Below are 17,752 nucleotides of genomic sequence, written 5' to 3'. Positions count from 1 at the left end.
GTGATAAGGGTCAGGATCAGTACAAGCAGTTTGTTACAGCAATGCGTAACGTCAACTACTGACATAACTACGTGTGACATAGCCTGCTATATTCGCTCCAAACCAGCATATGGAAACACACCCTTGTTTGTTTTGTTTTTTTTGCTGACATCTCAGGGGGCTTTCACACCTACCTCGTTTGGTCCGGACTTTCCAGTTTGGTCTGAACCAAAAATATAGGTGTGAAACCTCCCCCCAGACCACAGTCCGGACCAAACGGATGAAATTTGGTCAGTCGAAAAGAGGTAGTCTCGGTCCGGATCAAACTAAACCATGGTTCGGTTCATTTCTGGTGTGAAAGCATTTTTTGGATGGTTCAGACTTTCAGACCATTTACAGGAAGTTCGGCGTTTGCAGTATAAACCAGAAACAAACAAATGCACGGAGAAATGAGGACACAATTATTAATCTCCCGTGACAGATCATCTTTTCAAACAGAGGGCCATTGTAGAAGCACACTGCCACCCATCCCTTTAGTCTCTCCTCAAACGGAGGAGCAGAAGGATTGCTTGCTGTCTTCTTCTCCTGTCCTGTCGGCGACATTATAATGTTCGCACAACAAGGACTTTAATTGCGACTAGCCTTCAGTATAGTTGGTGCTGCAGTTAGTAATGCCATAATAATAACAATATAGTGGTGGCAAATATGCATATGTTAATTTTTTCTTCATTCATTCTTGTCAAAGATACCCACTGAACTGTTTAATAAACCAATCAATGTCAAGTAACCTATAGGGAGACGCAGCCCACATAGATGATGATGACAGGATGCAAGTGTGTCATGTAAAGTCCTTTAATGCGGTCGCAGAATTGCAGTGTGAAACCAAACCAAAACTACACGAATGTATCAAAATGTATCAAAACATGAACTTTGGTTTGGACCTTGGTGCGAACTTTCAGGTGTGAAAGCCCCCTCAAAGGTCATTTTGTAGGGCTCTGGCAGTGTTCCTCATTCTACAAAGGGGCAGATACCTGTCCGGATGCTGGGTTCTAGGGCCCTGGCTCTCCTTATGTAACGGCATGTGTCCTCCATGCTCTTGAGACTGTGTGTGAACTTTCTTGCGATGGCATTCATCAATTTTCCATCCTGGAGCTGGACTACCAGTTAATGTGCTGCAGGTACCTCCTCATGCTACCTTGAGCGCAAGCAGCCGGGGGATCCGGTGGGACAGGCAGGGGGCTAGCAGTGGTAGCAGGCCGGGAACCAGACCATTGGGGGTTAGCAGGTTGGGAAACAGGCTGGGGACTAGCTAGCAGGCCGGGGAGCAGGCAGAGGGCTAGCAGGGCTAGCCGAGCAGGGTGTGGAGCAAACATGAACGGCAAACAGGCTGAGAACACGGAGCAGTTAACAGTGCTCTCTTGAGGAGGTCAAACTCTAAAACCAATGTAGCCTGGAACTTTAAGCAAATGTGGCCTCCTGTCCAGAGTGTCCTCAAAAGAGACTATTGCCTCTAGTCTGTTTCTGGAGTTCAAAGTAAATCCACAGACAATTTATTCATGACCATTCTCACCTCTAACATCTCCTCCATAGACAAAGAAGAGTGTACTGGGCACATGTTCATGGTTGCGACGTCCTGTGTCTGCTGGGCTCGTGTGCGGTCCGGTCATTCTGTCAGGGTTCTGATGAGTGCAAACAGGAGAGAGCTCAAACTAAGGGGCAGACGTCAAGTTCAAGTAATACAGGTTGCGGAGACAGGTAATTCCAAAACGATTAGACCGGTAGTTCCAACAACAGGCAGAAGACACATCACACTAGACATGACAGGCAGTGCTAAACAACTTAATTAACTAACAGCGGTAGGTACCAGATGTGCTCGGGTGGTTGGATCTGCTCGGGGGCCTGCGCCTGTCGATAACGTCACATAACGTGATGAGAGACAGACACCCTAGCCACATTATCAACACTGATTTTTGATTGATTTTGTTACTATTTAAAATGGGTAAAATCGTATTTGATCGCAGAGTTCCGCGCAGCGCATATATTCTCTCAGCATCTCCTCTCACCCCGTTGCACTCTCCCTCTCTCTCTCTCGGCACAGTTACACTGTCATTCTGTGGGAAACACTGTATTTACATGCAATTGGGATTCATGTTGATAAATAGGCCTATAGGTGGGCAGGAAGGTGAGTGTGAGCAAGCATTCTCAATGTGACAACCCTGTCCATTAGTGACTGGTACCCTATCTGCCTTTTTGCTATCTTTGTTATGAAGTAATATTTTCCACCATGCTGTCCACGTTTAGATGGCCTGCATTACAACAACATGGGGCGCAGTGTCAAAGATGCGCTTGTAGTCCATCTTCAGAACATTGTAATTTTATTACGGCAGGCCACGTCAGTAACATCCGCTGTTGCATAATTATGTTGCCTAGAAAAGAGCAGTCGGATTCTCTGAGCACCGCGGTCCCCTTTTCCGAAGTCCTTATGAATTCTCCTTCACATCTTTCCTTGACCTCATTTCCAGTGAGGTCAAGGAAAGGTGGTTAGGAAAGGAGATTTTTTTGACTTTTGATGCAGCCTAAATAACAGAAAAAGAACAGACTAAAATAACAAAACTGAGTGAGAACTAACTAAACAGGGCAGACAGGCACACAGTATGACATGCATTAGTCTTAGGATTTTCTCCCTGGAGTTTGACTGGATTTTTACATCTTGGATCCAGCAGTGTGGACAGGGCCAATATCCAGAATGATTCTGGAGTGCAGGCCATCCTTCAGGTACAAGCCTAATATACACAACAGGAGCAAATCATGGCATATTAATTATATTAACATAATGACATTTTTGAAAGCATTTGCAGACACTGCAGACTACTAATTGGACAGCTTGCTCTCGTATTGCATGTTTTAATCTTCACTGAGTTTGTGCTCTACATCCAGTATCAATTTTGTTGCCAACACATTGTTCCTCTGACATTTCTGTTGTTGCAAGCTTGAAAGGTGTTAAGCATTCATCGTTCATCTTGTATTCTAGACTCGTTAGAGGAACAATGTCACTGTTGAGGTTGGCATGCAGAACACCCACTGGCTCACGTTGCTCATACAGGCGTTGCAGCATGTTAAATGTGCTGTTCCAACTAGTCTCCGCAACTCACCTGTGTTGGTCTGCCCATCAATCACAAGTTTGTCCTTAGCTTTGCAGCTGGATTAGAATAATCCAACTACTTTCTGTGACTTCTTGTGGATTTCATGAAGCACTACACAACTGGTGCTTCTCAAGTCTCTTAATTGCATCCATGTTTCCCTCACTTGCATCTTTTTCTTGCGTCTTAGTCCCGAACTGGGCCGTACAGAGACCTTTGGAAGGGCAGGTGCTCAAAGCATAAAAGGGGCACATGGAACAAGGATTTAAATAGGGCTGTTCTCAAAATATCCATACAGAAATATATTGTTATGCATTCCTCGATTATATGCGTATACAGATGCTTCTGTATCGATACATCAACAAATGCTGTGACAGTTTTGAAAAAGAAACACAGGGAATACCCAGATCTAGCTTTAAAACATGGTGGGCTGACTTAACTAACTTACAGGGAACAGTTGCTGTTGAGGGGTTGCTGGTGATGCTGCTGCTGCTGCTGATACTACTGGAGGTGATCTGTGACTAGAGATATTATAACAAACATAGGAGATATATAAGCTGATGAAACAAATATGTGATCATGACAAGATGCAAAGATTGCTGACAGTATTTGGGACTGGCTCACTATGACTGACCTGCTGTAGTGCTGCAGCTGCTGCCAAGGCTGACTGCTATGAGAAAATAAGAGGGAGATGCTCACAGAGACTGCTGCACACCGAGAGCTGCAGGTAGAGGAAATAAGATACCAGGTTCAAGTGTGGCCTAGATCAGCCAAGGCAGGGGTAAGAGTGAGACAAATCTATAGACAGTTGTGTGTCTGTGTGTGTGTGTGTGTGTGTGTGTGTGTGTAGGCAATATTGTGATAATGATTTTATATATTGCATTGTGAATCTGAGATATATTTGGATTTTGATTGACTATATGTCTAATCATAAATCTAAAAAGATGTGTGTGTGTTCTTTCTGTTGGCCCATAATAACCATGACAGAGCAGCTATATAGGGCCATTTCTTCTTCACTCTTTACTTTGATGTCAGGAATATTATTTATTTTATATTGACACTGACATTATTACATGTATTTCCAGTTATTTAGATCATATAATAGGTTTGCTATTAAATCTGTTCAAATACTGTTCTGATTTAAGTGATCATTTTAAAAAGGGCTGATAAGTAGGCTATAATTCACAGGAATAAGTAATAAACCTGTTTTACCAATGTGATAATTATTTTAAGGTACAGTACGTTTTTTATTAAGCTACTGTAATAATCCTAGTTCAAGTGAAAGGTTTTTAGTCAAATTACATAAAAAATACAATACCTCGCGTCGCCCGTGAAACTTTTCTCCCTCAAACAGCAAGAACGAAGTGAACAGAGCACCTTTTGTTTATCTGTGTGCAGAAGCAACGTTAGCTGTGGGCACAGTGTTAGTCGGCAGCTAAAGTTACTTCTACTGGCGACACACAGCAATATGCAACTACTGTGCTGCTCTCTTTGCGTCTTTCTTATAAAATACATCCAACAACCCACAACAAGCACGTTGAGGCAAACCCCTCTTACCGGCGGGATCGCAGGTGTCCTGCAGGCAGAGCTGCTGAATCACTAATGGTGTGTAAACGGGAGGGCTCGTCACGGATGAGGTCATCAGGTGAAAGGTCATCATGTGGGTCATTTTATTTACTGCGAAATTATTATTAATTCATTTTAATAATAGTTTGATTCGGCAGGCCTTCAAAAAAGGACGTTTACAAATTTTAAAATGAATGAATTAATTAAATTTGTTATTGACAAAAGGGCACTTGGGCATCAAAGGGCAGGTGCTCAAGCACCCATTGCACCTCCCTCTGCACGTGCATGGTCCCGCACACTGGGGATGCATGGAGAGACGCAAGGAAACCAAGCGAGGAGAGAAGGAACAAGGAAATATGTATGTTTTTTTTTTTTTTTTGGAGACATGAGACATCCTTTCCTCCAAAGCGTCACGTGAAGCGACGTCAGTTTCTGATGACGGTGACAGCTGATCACAGCTGGATCAGCTGTCAGTTGGCTCTATAACAGCTGTAGACTTGCGCATGTGCACTGTGTTGGTACTAATAAATCTCAGTTATCACTGCAGAGCAGCATGACTTCTGTCCGTAGCTGTTACCTGTTTAAAAACACATGCACATGAATAATTATATGTTACTGTATGTCCTGCTCAGCGGCACAGGATCATTTCTACTGGAACAATGTTTATATTGATTCTGATTGTAAATTCGTTATTGAATAACCCAGAAAGATCATGGTGTCTTGGGATTTATTAGGCTAAATGTTTCAGGGAAATTTAAATGATGTACCTCATATCAAAGTTGACGCTCAGTTTAGGCTTTCTATTTATTTCCTCATCTGATATCCTTTAACACTACTGCATACATTTTATTTGAAAGTGACTCGTCGCCGATCGATCACTGCATATCAATCTAACCTTTTTTATGCGCAGCGCTTTCATTCATATTTTTTTATCAGCTGGTTTTACTCGCCGAGCTGCCAGCTGCTTTCATCAGATGCAGTAACTGAGATGGCTGGATGTTAAGGCCTTTTTCCCCCTTTGCTTGCTTCATTAGAGACTTTAGTGCAGTTTAGTGACTTGTCGAACTCATTAGTGTGTTTTTTATGTTTTATTGTTGTCAATTCGGACTAAACACAGGAATGACCAGCCTCACATGTGACTGAATAGAAATTACTATAAATTTTGTAAAATGTTTCTTGCTGACAGACTCTCCAACTTTAATTTACTCCATAATAAAAGTTTATGGGAGAAATAAAAGAAAAAAATCTTTCTAATGAAGAAAGTTGTGTGTGGGGCTTTTGTTGTTCAGACCTACAATGAACTTTTAACTAGACAGTGAATCATAAAACAAATCAAATATAGCCATAGCCAAATAAAGACTTTGCCGTTGTATCAGATCAATCAGCTGCAGAGTCAATATAAGGGCTACTCAAGAAGGGGGCGTGTCTGTCAGTGAAAGACTTTTGCAAAGGATGCACTGGTGTATCCTCGCTCATAGCTGCTCAGAGATTGCTCCTCGGGGCACAAATAATACCTTTGCAAATGTCTGCAAGATGGTGGGGTGGAACTTATGGTTGAAGCGAGGAAACGACAAATAAGACAATTTGAGAAGCACCCAATGAGATTTAGGGTGTGGGCAAAACACAGAACAAGGCATAGGTTTGGTAGCTGGGCACTTTCTACCATGTTTTCTGCATTATCTGTCACAAGGCATTGACCCTTTTGAGGTTATTTCTTACTTGGCTATGAGCACACTTTGACGGGACACAGACTAAAGGAAAAAACAAATATTTATACACCAGGGCCCTGTTTCAGAAAACAGGTTTAACAAACTGAGCTTATTCCTGAGCTCTTAGTTGACTGAGCCTGAGATAGGAAAGTCAGAGTTTTCTGTTCCAGAACAGCTGATAAGAATTAGTTCAATCAACTCTGAGTACGTTGACTCTGATGGAAGCACGTGTGTGGGGATGAAAACAAGCCATCTTCAGTGGAGCACCGATACGATTCACCATGGCAATGAGTAAAGGCATTTCAGAGAGCCTCCATTTTTGTCGGGTGGAGCTAGAAATACACTGAACAAAATTATAAACCCAACACTTATTTTGCCCCCATTTATCACGAACTATACTCAAAGATCTAAGACATTCTATGTACACAAAAGGCCTATTTCTCTCAAATATTGTTCACAAATCTGTCAAAATCTGTGTTAGTGAGCACCTCTCCCTTGCCACCTCACAGGTGTGGCATGTAAATGTAAAATGCTCCGTACTTGTATAGCGCCTTTCTAGTCTTTTCGACCACTCAAAGTGCTTTTTACACTACATCTGCATTCACCAGTCATACACATTCATACACTGAGCCTAAGTGCTCAAACGGAAACTAACATTCACACTCACTCATACAAAAAATGTAAATGCTCCGTACTTGTATAGCGCCTTTCTAGTCTTTTCGACCACTCAAAGTGCTTTTTACACTACATCTGCATTCACCAGTCATACACATTCATACACTGAGCCTAAGTGCTCGAACAGCATATCATGATGCTGATCAGATAGCAAAGGCCACTCGAAAATGTGCAGTTCCATCACACAGCACAATGCCACAGATGTTGCACATTTTGAGGGAGCGAGTAATTGGAATACTGACTGCAGGAATGTCCACCAGAGCTGTTGCCCGTGAATTGAATGTTCTTTTACCATAAGCAGTCTCCAAAGGCATTTCAGAGAATTTTGCAGTACATCCAACCGGCCTCACAACTGCAGACCACGTGTAACCACACCACATCCTCCACATCTAGCATCTTCACCTCCAAGATTGTCTGAGACCAGCCACCTGGACAACAATCAGTTTGCATAACCATAAAATTTCTACACAAACTGTCAGGAACCGTCTAAGGGAAGCTCATCTGCATGCTTGTCGTCCTCATCGGGGTCTCAACCTGACTGCAACTTCGCACAGCCATTGAACAGGAGTGGACCAACATTCCACAGACCAAAATCAACAACCTGGTTAACTCTATGCGAAGGAGATGTGTTGAATTAAAAAAAAATAAAAAATTATAAAAGGATTCTGAAATCTGATCAAATCACCTAATCCAATCCTGGTTGTGACAGAAAATCAGCATTATGCTGATCTCAAAAGAAGGGTGGATTTTAGGAACAAAATGTTGTAATCTTTAAGTAGTGCTACCAGCAGAGTTTCAGGAGCGGGAACACACATCAATGACGTCACTCCTGGCATTTCCATAAATACCCACACAACACACTTCCTCTTCTTTGCTCTTGCATTCCGCACACGAACCAAGACCAAGCAACATCGTGTCGAGCATGCTACGTTAACATGCTAAAACGCGAATTATTACAAGCTACTTCCATCAACTTACCTCTTGTGTCGGCACATTGCTATCCTCATCGGACACTAAATTATTTGGACGGATTCGCGACATCTCCTACAATGAAGGTTAAAGTCAAGGGCAACTGGTTGAAGAAGTTAGTGTTCCTGGTTGTTGTAACGACGTTATGGTCATTAGGACTACCCGAGGCCAAGACTTAACGACCATTGTTGGCATCTTCACCTGAGGGCAGGAGTTTCCTGGGAAGTGATGAAAGGACAGCATTGTAAGTGGGGGATAAGTGGTGGGGTAGACCCCCTCCTCTGTTCAGTGATGGTTTCTCAACCCTGGTGTAGATGGCTTCCTTGACACCTCTTTCAAACCATCCATCTTCTCTGTCTAAAATGTGCACCTGGTCCTCAAACGAGTGTCATTCAGATGTAAGTAGACTGCAGAGTCTTGACCTGAGGAGTTGGCCCTTCTGTGTTGAGCCATGCGTTTGTGTAATGGTTGTTTAGTCTCCCCAATATACAGGTCTGTGCATTCTTCACTGCATTGGACCGCATACACTAGATTGCTTTTCTTGTGTTTTGGTGTGTGGTCTTTGGGGTGGACCAGCATCTGTCTTAGTGTGTTCTTGGGTTTAAAAAACACAGGGATGTTGTGTTTGTTGAAAATCCTCCTGAGTTTCTCTGATACTCCAGACACGTATGGAATCACAATGTTGTTGCGTTTGACCTTCTTTTCCTCCTCCCCTGTAGTTTTGTTCTTCTTGGATCTTGTGTCTGTTTTACAAAGGTCCACTTAGGGTATCCACAGGCTGTAAGTGCCCCCTTCAGGTGGTTCTGTTCCTTCTCTCTGGCTTGGGTGCTTGTTGGTATGTTTTCCGCTCTGTGGTGCAGTGTTCTCATGACCCCTAGGTTGTGCTCCAGTGGGTGGTGGGAATCGAAGAGTAGCTATTGGTCTGTGTGTGTGGGTTTTCTGTACACACCAATTTGCAGGCCCCTCTGCTCTTCAATGTGTACAGCACAGTCCAGGAAGGCTAAACTGTTGTTGTGAACATCTTCTCGTGTGAACTTGATGTTACTGTCCACAGAGTTGATGTGTTCTGTGAAGGCTTGCACTTCCTGGCTTTTAATTTTGACCCAGGTGTCGTCCACATATCTGTACCAGTGGCTCGGTACTGTTCCTCTGAAGGGCTTTGTTCTCGACTTCTTCCATGTAGATGTTTGTCACAATCGGGGATACCGGTGAACCCATGGCACAGCCATGCTTCTGTCTGTAGAATCCTCCGTTGTACTGGAAATAAGTGGTGTTTAGACAGAGGTCGAGTAATTTACAGATCTGGTCAGGGCTGAGGCTAGTTCTGTTGTCCAGGGTGTTGTCTTGTGTTAGCCGTTTCCTTACGGTTTCTACTGCTTCTATGGTGGGGAAGCAGGTGAACAAAGAAGTCACGTCATAGGATACCATGGTTTCCAGTTTTAGTCCTTGAACTTTGTTTACAAAGTCAATGGAGTTTTGGATGTGGTGAGGCGTGTTTCCAACCAAGGGAGCTAAGATGGTAGAAATGTGTTTAGAAATGTTGCCAAACACATTTCTAGGACAGGTCCAGGACTGAAACTGGACCCAGATGAACCTATGACCCTATCTTACCAGTCCAGCAACTACAGCTAGAACCTCTGGCACTGGCACCCAGCTTTCCAAGTTATTTCCATTTCTACTTTCGGTCTTTCCTCTTAACCCATTACGCTGCCATGAGCTAATCCTCTTACTTGTCATCTTTAATCTCCTGTTCTTCAGCTCACTAGTCTACTCAAACACATCGTAGACTACATGAGATCTTGTTCGTCTTATCATGCCTTTTCCTCACTAACCGCCTACCAAAAGATCCCTCGAAGGGCACCTCTACCCGAAAGGGAGAACACCCACCTGGTTGAAAGAACACACTCCTGAAAAGTTTGCGTACACTTTCTCCATACACTAAGATGATTACATGGCCATTATTCTAGATCGGGTCCCCAAGTCAGAGGCACAGTTTTACCAAAAATCCACATCCACACTGCTTCCAAGCCACAGCTTGCTTCAGTGTTGTAATCAGGGCCCACTCGACCACGCAACCCTAACATGCCCTCAAGTGGTAACCGGTCCTGCTTTCCGCTCCATTGCCGCCGCGCCAAGCTCTCTGGTTTTCTCCAACCTCCGGGTTCCAAGGTCTGCAGAGACAGCAGGTCTTCCCATGACCCTAGATTTCTAGGCTTCAATCTCGACACAATCCGTTTCACACTGTAAACTGGATTGCAAGCTCATGCAATTCGATCACCAATTCCTACTCTCTTTGGCTCAATCTCTGCCAATGGGATTGGGGTCAACTTTTTCTCACGAACAGCTGACACCTCAAGATACCAATCGTTCACTTCCGCCACATATTCTGCAAGTTTTTGGGGGTTCTACAAAGAAGACTAATCGCAGCAGAATGGTTCCCAAAACTTTATTACCAACAGCATAGCCCTCTGTCAGGTTACAGGCCAGCTTACCTTCATCTTTTTCTCCGAAGTCCAGTCATCTCTGAACCCTTTAAGACCGTTGTGAACTAAAGGGAATCCCGGCGCAAACAACCATGTCAGATTGTCCGAGACTGGTCTAGTAGCTACTCGATTCCGGTTCTACCAGCAGTTCTACCAAAGTACTCTTTCGTAAGGCATTTCTCCCATCCATGACTTCAGTCCCTCCTCCAGGATCTGAGCTAGCATTCAGGCTACCGCGCTATTGAGCATCCGATACAGATCATGCGTTGCTGGTCTTACCAAGCATTCCATCACTACACTTCAGATCTCAAGATCCCAGATCACCCAATGTTCTCTCAAATAACTTGAAGCCTTTTGGGGGTCCGTCGTGCCCGGGCGCTACGGCGGATTTCCCTATCGTAGCTTCCCCACAACGCTTTAGAATGTCTATTCCGCTACTGCAAGCATCATACATCTTCTGTTTGTTTATCAATAAATCATTTCATTGTATCTGTTGACTGTGGTCCTTGCTAGTGAAAAATGTTCCAAATAATATAGTATTTTAATAATTTTAATATTTGTTTGAACTTTACTGTGATAAAGTAGACATTACCTATTAAGCCATCCAGTACAGTAAAGTAAAAATATAATCCCCCTAACAGCTGTCAATTTCAAAGAATAATGCATTTAATTTCAACTGTCACTTATTAATGTACATTTATTACAAAGGCACAATCATCAGAAGTGATCCATTCAAAAGTAATTGCATCCCTTATTGCATGTCCAGTTCATTCTGAGAGAAAACTGGAGGTTGGTCCGGGTCTTCAGCAGGCTCAGGTGCTTTGTAAACATCATCACAGAGAGGGACATTGTGCTTGGTAGTGATGTTGTGCAGGACAATACAGGCAAGTTTTATCATGTTGCACACTCCCTCTGGTTCCACTCGCAAGCAGTTAAGTCATGCAAGGTGCCTCTTCAGAACTCCATATAAACGCTCAATTGCACACCTTGTTTTGTAGCAGTGTTAAAGCGTGCCTGCTCAGGTGTGCTTGCTACAAGAAAAGGGGTCAGCCATGGTGGGAGTGGACAGGCACTGCCTACGAATCTTATGCCACTGGGTGGGTTGGTTTTGAGATCTCTGTACAGAACGCTCTCTCTCAGCATTTGTGCATCATAGACAGATCCAGGCCACTTCACAACGCAATTTGTGATGAGGTTGGCGTCGCCCACAAGTTGTATGTTGATGCTGTGCCTACCCTTTCGGTTGTCGTACTCCCACTCCCTCTCATGAGGTGGTTACATATGCACATGAGTGCAGATGATAACCCCAATAGTATTAGGCATGTTCCCCAAAAGAAAACACTTGCACTTGGTCTGGGCAATCTCGTCATCCTTTGGAAATGAAACAAATTGATTGACCAAGTTGGCCAATGCAATTGATACAGCTTTCACCACATTTGTCCACTCCTAGAGAGGTGATTACACGGATGTGGTTCTTGACATTATAGGAGGTGAAAACTCGCAAGCTTTGCACGGTATTCCAGGTCTTGTAGGGGATGGTGAGCCCACGATTATAGAGGCAAGGAAGCCAGTACCTTCTAATGCAGAGGAAACATTAATTCTGGATGTCAGCCCTTTTATCGAGGAGGAAGGTGGAGTCTCCCTGGCAGAGCCAGTAGTCACTGCCACATGAGCTCAGAAAAGAGGCCGGAAGAATTCTTTGCCAAACAAAGATGATGATAAGTCACTTCTTCAATGAGAAACGGAAAGAGCGGAAGTACAGATTCGTCTGGCAGAGGAACAAATCACTCTTACTGCAGCAAACCAAAGCCAGACTTGAGATCCATCTCCTAAAAGCAAGGCTTCAGAAAGCTTAATCTGATTCTGATCCAGATTAAACTTTTTGAACAACTGGGCCCAGCAGGTTTTCCTCACGGAGCCTGTGGCTGCTTCTATCAGATGTTGTCTGTGTGAGAGGCTTTCTTTTCATTAGCTTGCTTCTTTACAGTTTTTAGTGTAGTTTGTTTGTTTAAGCTGACTCCTTAATCATTTCCTGCTTAATGTCCTCTATTTGGAAGAGGTTTGCTACTCAGAACTAAAGGAAAAAGCACTCTCGGAAGTCTTTCAATTCAGTTCTTCAAGGTTTATTGATCAATGTTACCAATTATTCTGTGTGGTTGTCTTTCAACAAACAGATCAAAAACTTATAGTCCTTTTCCACAACTCACAGTGACCACTAAACAATAGGTCACATTGATTGTCCATAACAACAATCAACTACTGTGGTTTCAAGAGGTGGCATTTTACGCAAGATATCAAATAAAGTATTCTTGGTTTTGGTATCACTTTAAGGGTACTTATTTTGGTACTGGTATCAAAAATTTTAAACGATACCCAGCAATAATGTGCATTCAGTCCTTTACGGTGCATAGTTTCAGACAGTGGAGCTTCTGCATAATTTGAATCCACTATTGGGCTGTACCTAGGAGGTACATAACCTACTGTTATAAATACTTGGAGTGGTAACTACTGGGTTGAACCCTCTGCTGTTGTCACAGGACGCAAGAAGATCACCTGCTCTATAACCATATCTTTCCTAGTGAGAGGATCAATTGTTCTCTCACCATTGTCCCCCAAGAGGACAAACTAAGTATTACAGGTCCCTGTTTCGTTAATGCCTCTCCCGCTGTTTTAAAGAGGTGGTATTCTGCTCATTTTCAGGTTCAAAATCTTAATTAGGGGTTGTACCAGAACAGGTTTACATGGTTTAATTTTCACAAAACACCATATTTTACTCATACTGCACATTGCTGCAGCTCCTCTTTTCACCCTGTGTGTTGTACGCTCTGCTCTTGAGCTACAGAGTGATGCATCTTACTTGTACAAAATCTTTGTTGGGAGTTGCACATGCGCAGTTCCCAGGTAAAGACTACTAGCCAATCAGAAGCAGAGAAGAGCAGGTCGTAAGAAACAAGGTAGTGTGATCCAAATCAAAGCCGCTTCAGACCGTAACCTAGCAGATGGTATAAATTATTACCAGTCCACAATCACACAACATCATTGTTCCACATCTTACCATCAGGACTAAACGTTGAACTGTTGCCGGTGTTCTGACGATCTCTGCTGCCTTGCCAAAAAATGCTACCATAGCGCAAATCAATAGACTCGCCTCTACGCGGCCCTGCTCTGTTTTCCATTGCAGATAGTACCCAGAGATGGTACGTAGCTTGTTGTCATAGCGACGCCACACACAACTGCCGCGACGTAATGTTCAATGCGACACACACACACCAGCGATCCACACAGATTTCTCTTTTTTAAGTTAAAACTTTTCAACATTGCTCAGAATGTAAAGACAGATAAGCAGTATGAAAACCTTCCAGCTGTGTTTTCCTCTGCCGTTGTTGCTGCAGCGGTCTGTGTGACGGCGGGAGCAGAGGGCTCTGTGAGCGGGCGGCTGGCCGGCCTCACACGCTCCTAACACGGGTTGGCGCAGGCTTCCCCTGCAGCCACTCGCGGAGCTTCTCAACTCCGAAAATATTCAAGCACATTTTTGTTCCGCCATCACCTCTCATAAAACTGTCAATATTTGAAATCTGCACAGCTGATTTCTCACCTCAAAACTTCTCAGAAGTGGATTTAGTGATGAAATTCCATACGAAAACTGTAAAATATAAAACTGGTGCAGCAATGATGATGCAGTGAATAGTGAATATTCTCTCTGACCAATCAGCAGTCTGTCGTGTTTTCACGTTACATTTTAGTATCCCTCAGCTCGCTTGGAACCTCGACGCAGGTGAGGCGATATAAAAAAAAGTACCTGGAAGCAGGTACAGGTACAACATTTCTACAATGGAAAACCAAACAAAGGCGAGTCGAGCCAAAGGGCCTCCGCTCAGACTAGCTTGGTTTGAGGGCGTGCCTGACCCCGCTAGCTGCTCGGCAAGCTTTATGACACGTTTTCATTGTGAAGTCACAAGTAAAGGAAGTGAAGGGCTGGACTACAAACGAGCTGTTTTCAAGTGGTTCAGAGCAGAGCTTTCTGTGGGAGATGGGAACTCCCTTTGGGCTGGACTTTGGGCTTTTTCACTTTGCAAACCTGTTGCACGCACAAAAAGATATATAACTCAATAAAGGAGAGGGAAAAAGCCAAAAAGCCTATGGTTCTGCTCGAGGTTTCTGCCTCTTAAAGGAAGTTTTTCCTTGCCTCTGTCGCCTAGTGCTTGCTCTTGGTGGGAATTGTTGGGCTTCTGTAAATACCATCACAGAGTATGGTCTAGACCTGCTCTTTTATGAGAAGTGCTGTGATTGTTTGGCGCTTTATAAATAAAATTGAGTTCCAGATCCAGATACTCGGCTGCCAGTGTTCTCACCCACACTAGGACGTAGCAGCACATCACCCCAATCCTCACTCAGCTTCATTGGCTCCCAGAGCTGAGACCATGGCGGCGTATTATCTGGCCAAGGGGGAACATGTAAATGGTGAAAAGGAGGGGTCCAAGCACAGAGCCTTGGGTCACACCTTGTTTGACTGGGGCTGGGGGGGAGCTGGAGTCTCTAAAGGTGATGAACTGTTCCGTATTAGAGAGGTATGACTGGAACAAGGAGAATACTGAACCGGTGAGGCCAACACATTCAGTGTTGGGGGGGAGTGTCAGGAGCAGGAGGTGGCAATTTTTGGTGAATGAAGTCCACTTTTGCCTGAATGTGTGGAGCAGAAGGGGCAGGGGTCATCATGAGGGCGGAGCAGTCAATTTATGGTGGAGAAGAGAATTCTGGTTGCTTTTGCAGGTTACCAATGAGGTTGGAATAGTATTTTGTTTTGGCCTTGGAGAGAGCTTCTTTATAACACCTCACATGGTCTTTGAAGGCCTCTAGGTGGACAATGAGGCCCGATTGTTTATGAAGCCTCTCCATTTGCCGACCAGCGGCCTTCAGTTCGGTAGTGAATCAGGGGGTTGGGCAGGAGACAGAGACACTCTGGGTCTTGAGGGGAGCAAAAGAGTCCAGGCTGAGAGACAAAGCTGTTTTATAGTGGGAGACAAGGTCATCCACCCCAGGGGCCGGAGGATCTGAGGCAAGGTGGGTCCCTACATTGCTGGCTAGGGATGATGCATTTACAGACTTGATGTTCCTGAATGTGATGGTGCGTTTGAGTTGTTGCCTGGGCAGAAGGACTGGAACATAAAAAGGATGGCACTGTGGTCCGATACAGCTAGGTCGATGCATTGCAGCTGAGAGGGAGTGATACCAGTGGAGCACACCAGATCCACTGTGGGAACTTTGGTGTGAGTGGGACCTTTGACGTGCTGCATGATGTTGAGGCAGTCCAATAGTGACAGGAATTCAGCAGCAAAGGGACAGCTGTCCACATGGATGTTGAAGTCAGTGTGGATAGAGACATGGAGCAGACGGAGATGAGTAGCTCTGATAACTCGGCCATGAAGATGGTGGAGGTTTTTGGGGGGGGCGATAAACAAGGACCACCTGGAGCTGTACAGACCCAGCCAGTAAAGCAAAGGCACTCAAATGAGGTGATGTTAGGCACTGGAAGTTCTTTCACTGAGATGTCAGCTCAATGTATAACAGCGAGACCACCACCACGACCCATGGAGCGAGACTTCTGTATGGTGGGGTGGCTTGATTAAGTGTCATGAAATCCTGCTGATTTTACCAAGTTTCTGTTAAACACAGAAAATCCATTTTCCTGTCAGTAATGTCATGTATAAGTAGTGCTTTATTATTTAGGGAGCGTGTGTTCAATAACATGAACATTGCAGTCTTGTTAGTAGGTGGTGAGACCAAAAGACACCTTATCCTAGTTGCCAAGACATTAAACTTGATGAAGCTTAATGTCTCAATGAAGCTTAATGACTCAAGTTTTGTGAAAACAGCGATTTGTGTAGCGGCGACACACACACGCCAGCGTCCTCACGCCAGAAAACTTTGATGGAGGTCTTAAAGTTGATTTAAGCATTTGATAAAAGGAAAAGTTATTGTTAATCGTCCTTTAACATTTAAAAACATTTCCTAGGGATCATAGCAGATGAAAGAGCATCTTAACTAAATACTTCCAGGATAATACTGATTAAATGTTAAATGTTCTTACTTAGAAAATATATAAGGATTCATAAGAACATGGCATCAAATTATAAACAATAAAACAGACAGTAATATAAATTAAGCACAAGGAGAGGCAGTTATGACAATGGCATGTAATACTTCTTTTGTCCTCTGGGGGGCACTGGTTTCATGAGAGGACCTGAAAATCACTCTAACTATTTAACTTTAACTATGTGGGACTATGATTATGACTATTTGAATGTAGATGTGTTCAGGGTGGGACTCTTGTGTAAAGTCAGGTGCGTATGTGAGCATGTACACTGAAGTTACAAGATAACAACTTCCTGCTTTGTTGCAAATCATCGATTGCCTTTAGATAGCACAATGAAAAGTTTATGTCCATCGGACTAATTCTCAAGGAGGAGTTTGTTTAGAGTGACTATGGGTAAATATTGGCATGTAGATGTGTTCAGGGTGGGACTCTTATCTTATCTGCTAGGAGTAGGTTATCACAGCATAAAAATTATTTCCTGTTGCCAGTAGGTGCCGATGACTTTGAGTGAATATTGGTATGTGGATGTTTTCTGGGCAGGACTCATTACACATTTCAAATTTGGTACAGATGGAACAACTTCCTGTTTCGTGGCAAATAATCGATTTTCGACACCACACCACGGGCACGCTTGATGGTGAAAACTCACAGATAGCACATCTTTTAACAGCCCCCTCACTCTGACATCTCTCCGTGTGTTGCTTTGGGTCCTGTTTGTGCATGTGTGTGTTTCGGACCTGTGTGTTTAATACTAACAATAATAACAGAGTGAAAACATTGAATTTCCCCTTGTGGGATTAATAAAGTATTAAGAAGAACAAGAAGAATGTATGATCATGTCAGAGAATATAGGCTCCTTTTATTTTTATCACTGATTTATTGATATTGTGAGGTAATACAACTCTAATGTGGGATGTATACAACACAATATCAATAAAAGCAGACATCACTGTTCTAAACTTTCAAGATAAATATTCAAAACTATTTTTTTTAAAACTGCCTACAAAACTGTTTATGTAGTAACAGTTTTTCCTGCGCAGTCAATCATCTTACAGTATACCTTTTGTAATGTTTATTTAGTGCAGATGTTGTGAGGGATGGAGACAACAGGAAATAGCAGAGGGAAACACTAATTGC

The sequence above is a fragment of the Micropterus salmoides genome, unplaced genomic scaffold (genome assembly GCF_014851395.1).
Source record: "Micropterus salmoides isolate LMB-PRFRI ecotype aquatic unplaced genomic scaffold, ASM1485139v1 Ms_hic_scaffold_17, whole genome shotgun sequence".
NCBI lineage: Eukaryota > Metazoa > Chordata > Actinopteri > Centrarchiformes > Centrarchidae > Micropterus > Micropterus salmoides.
The sequence above is the reverse complement of the archived record's forward strand: the minus strand, read 5'-3'. Positions refer to the sequence as shown.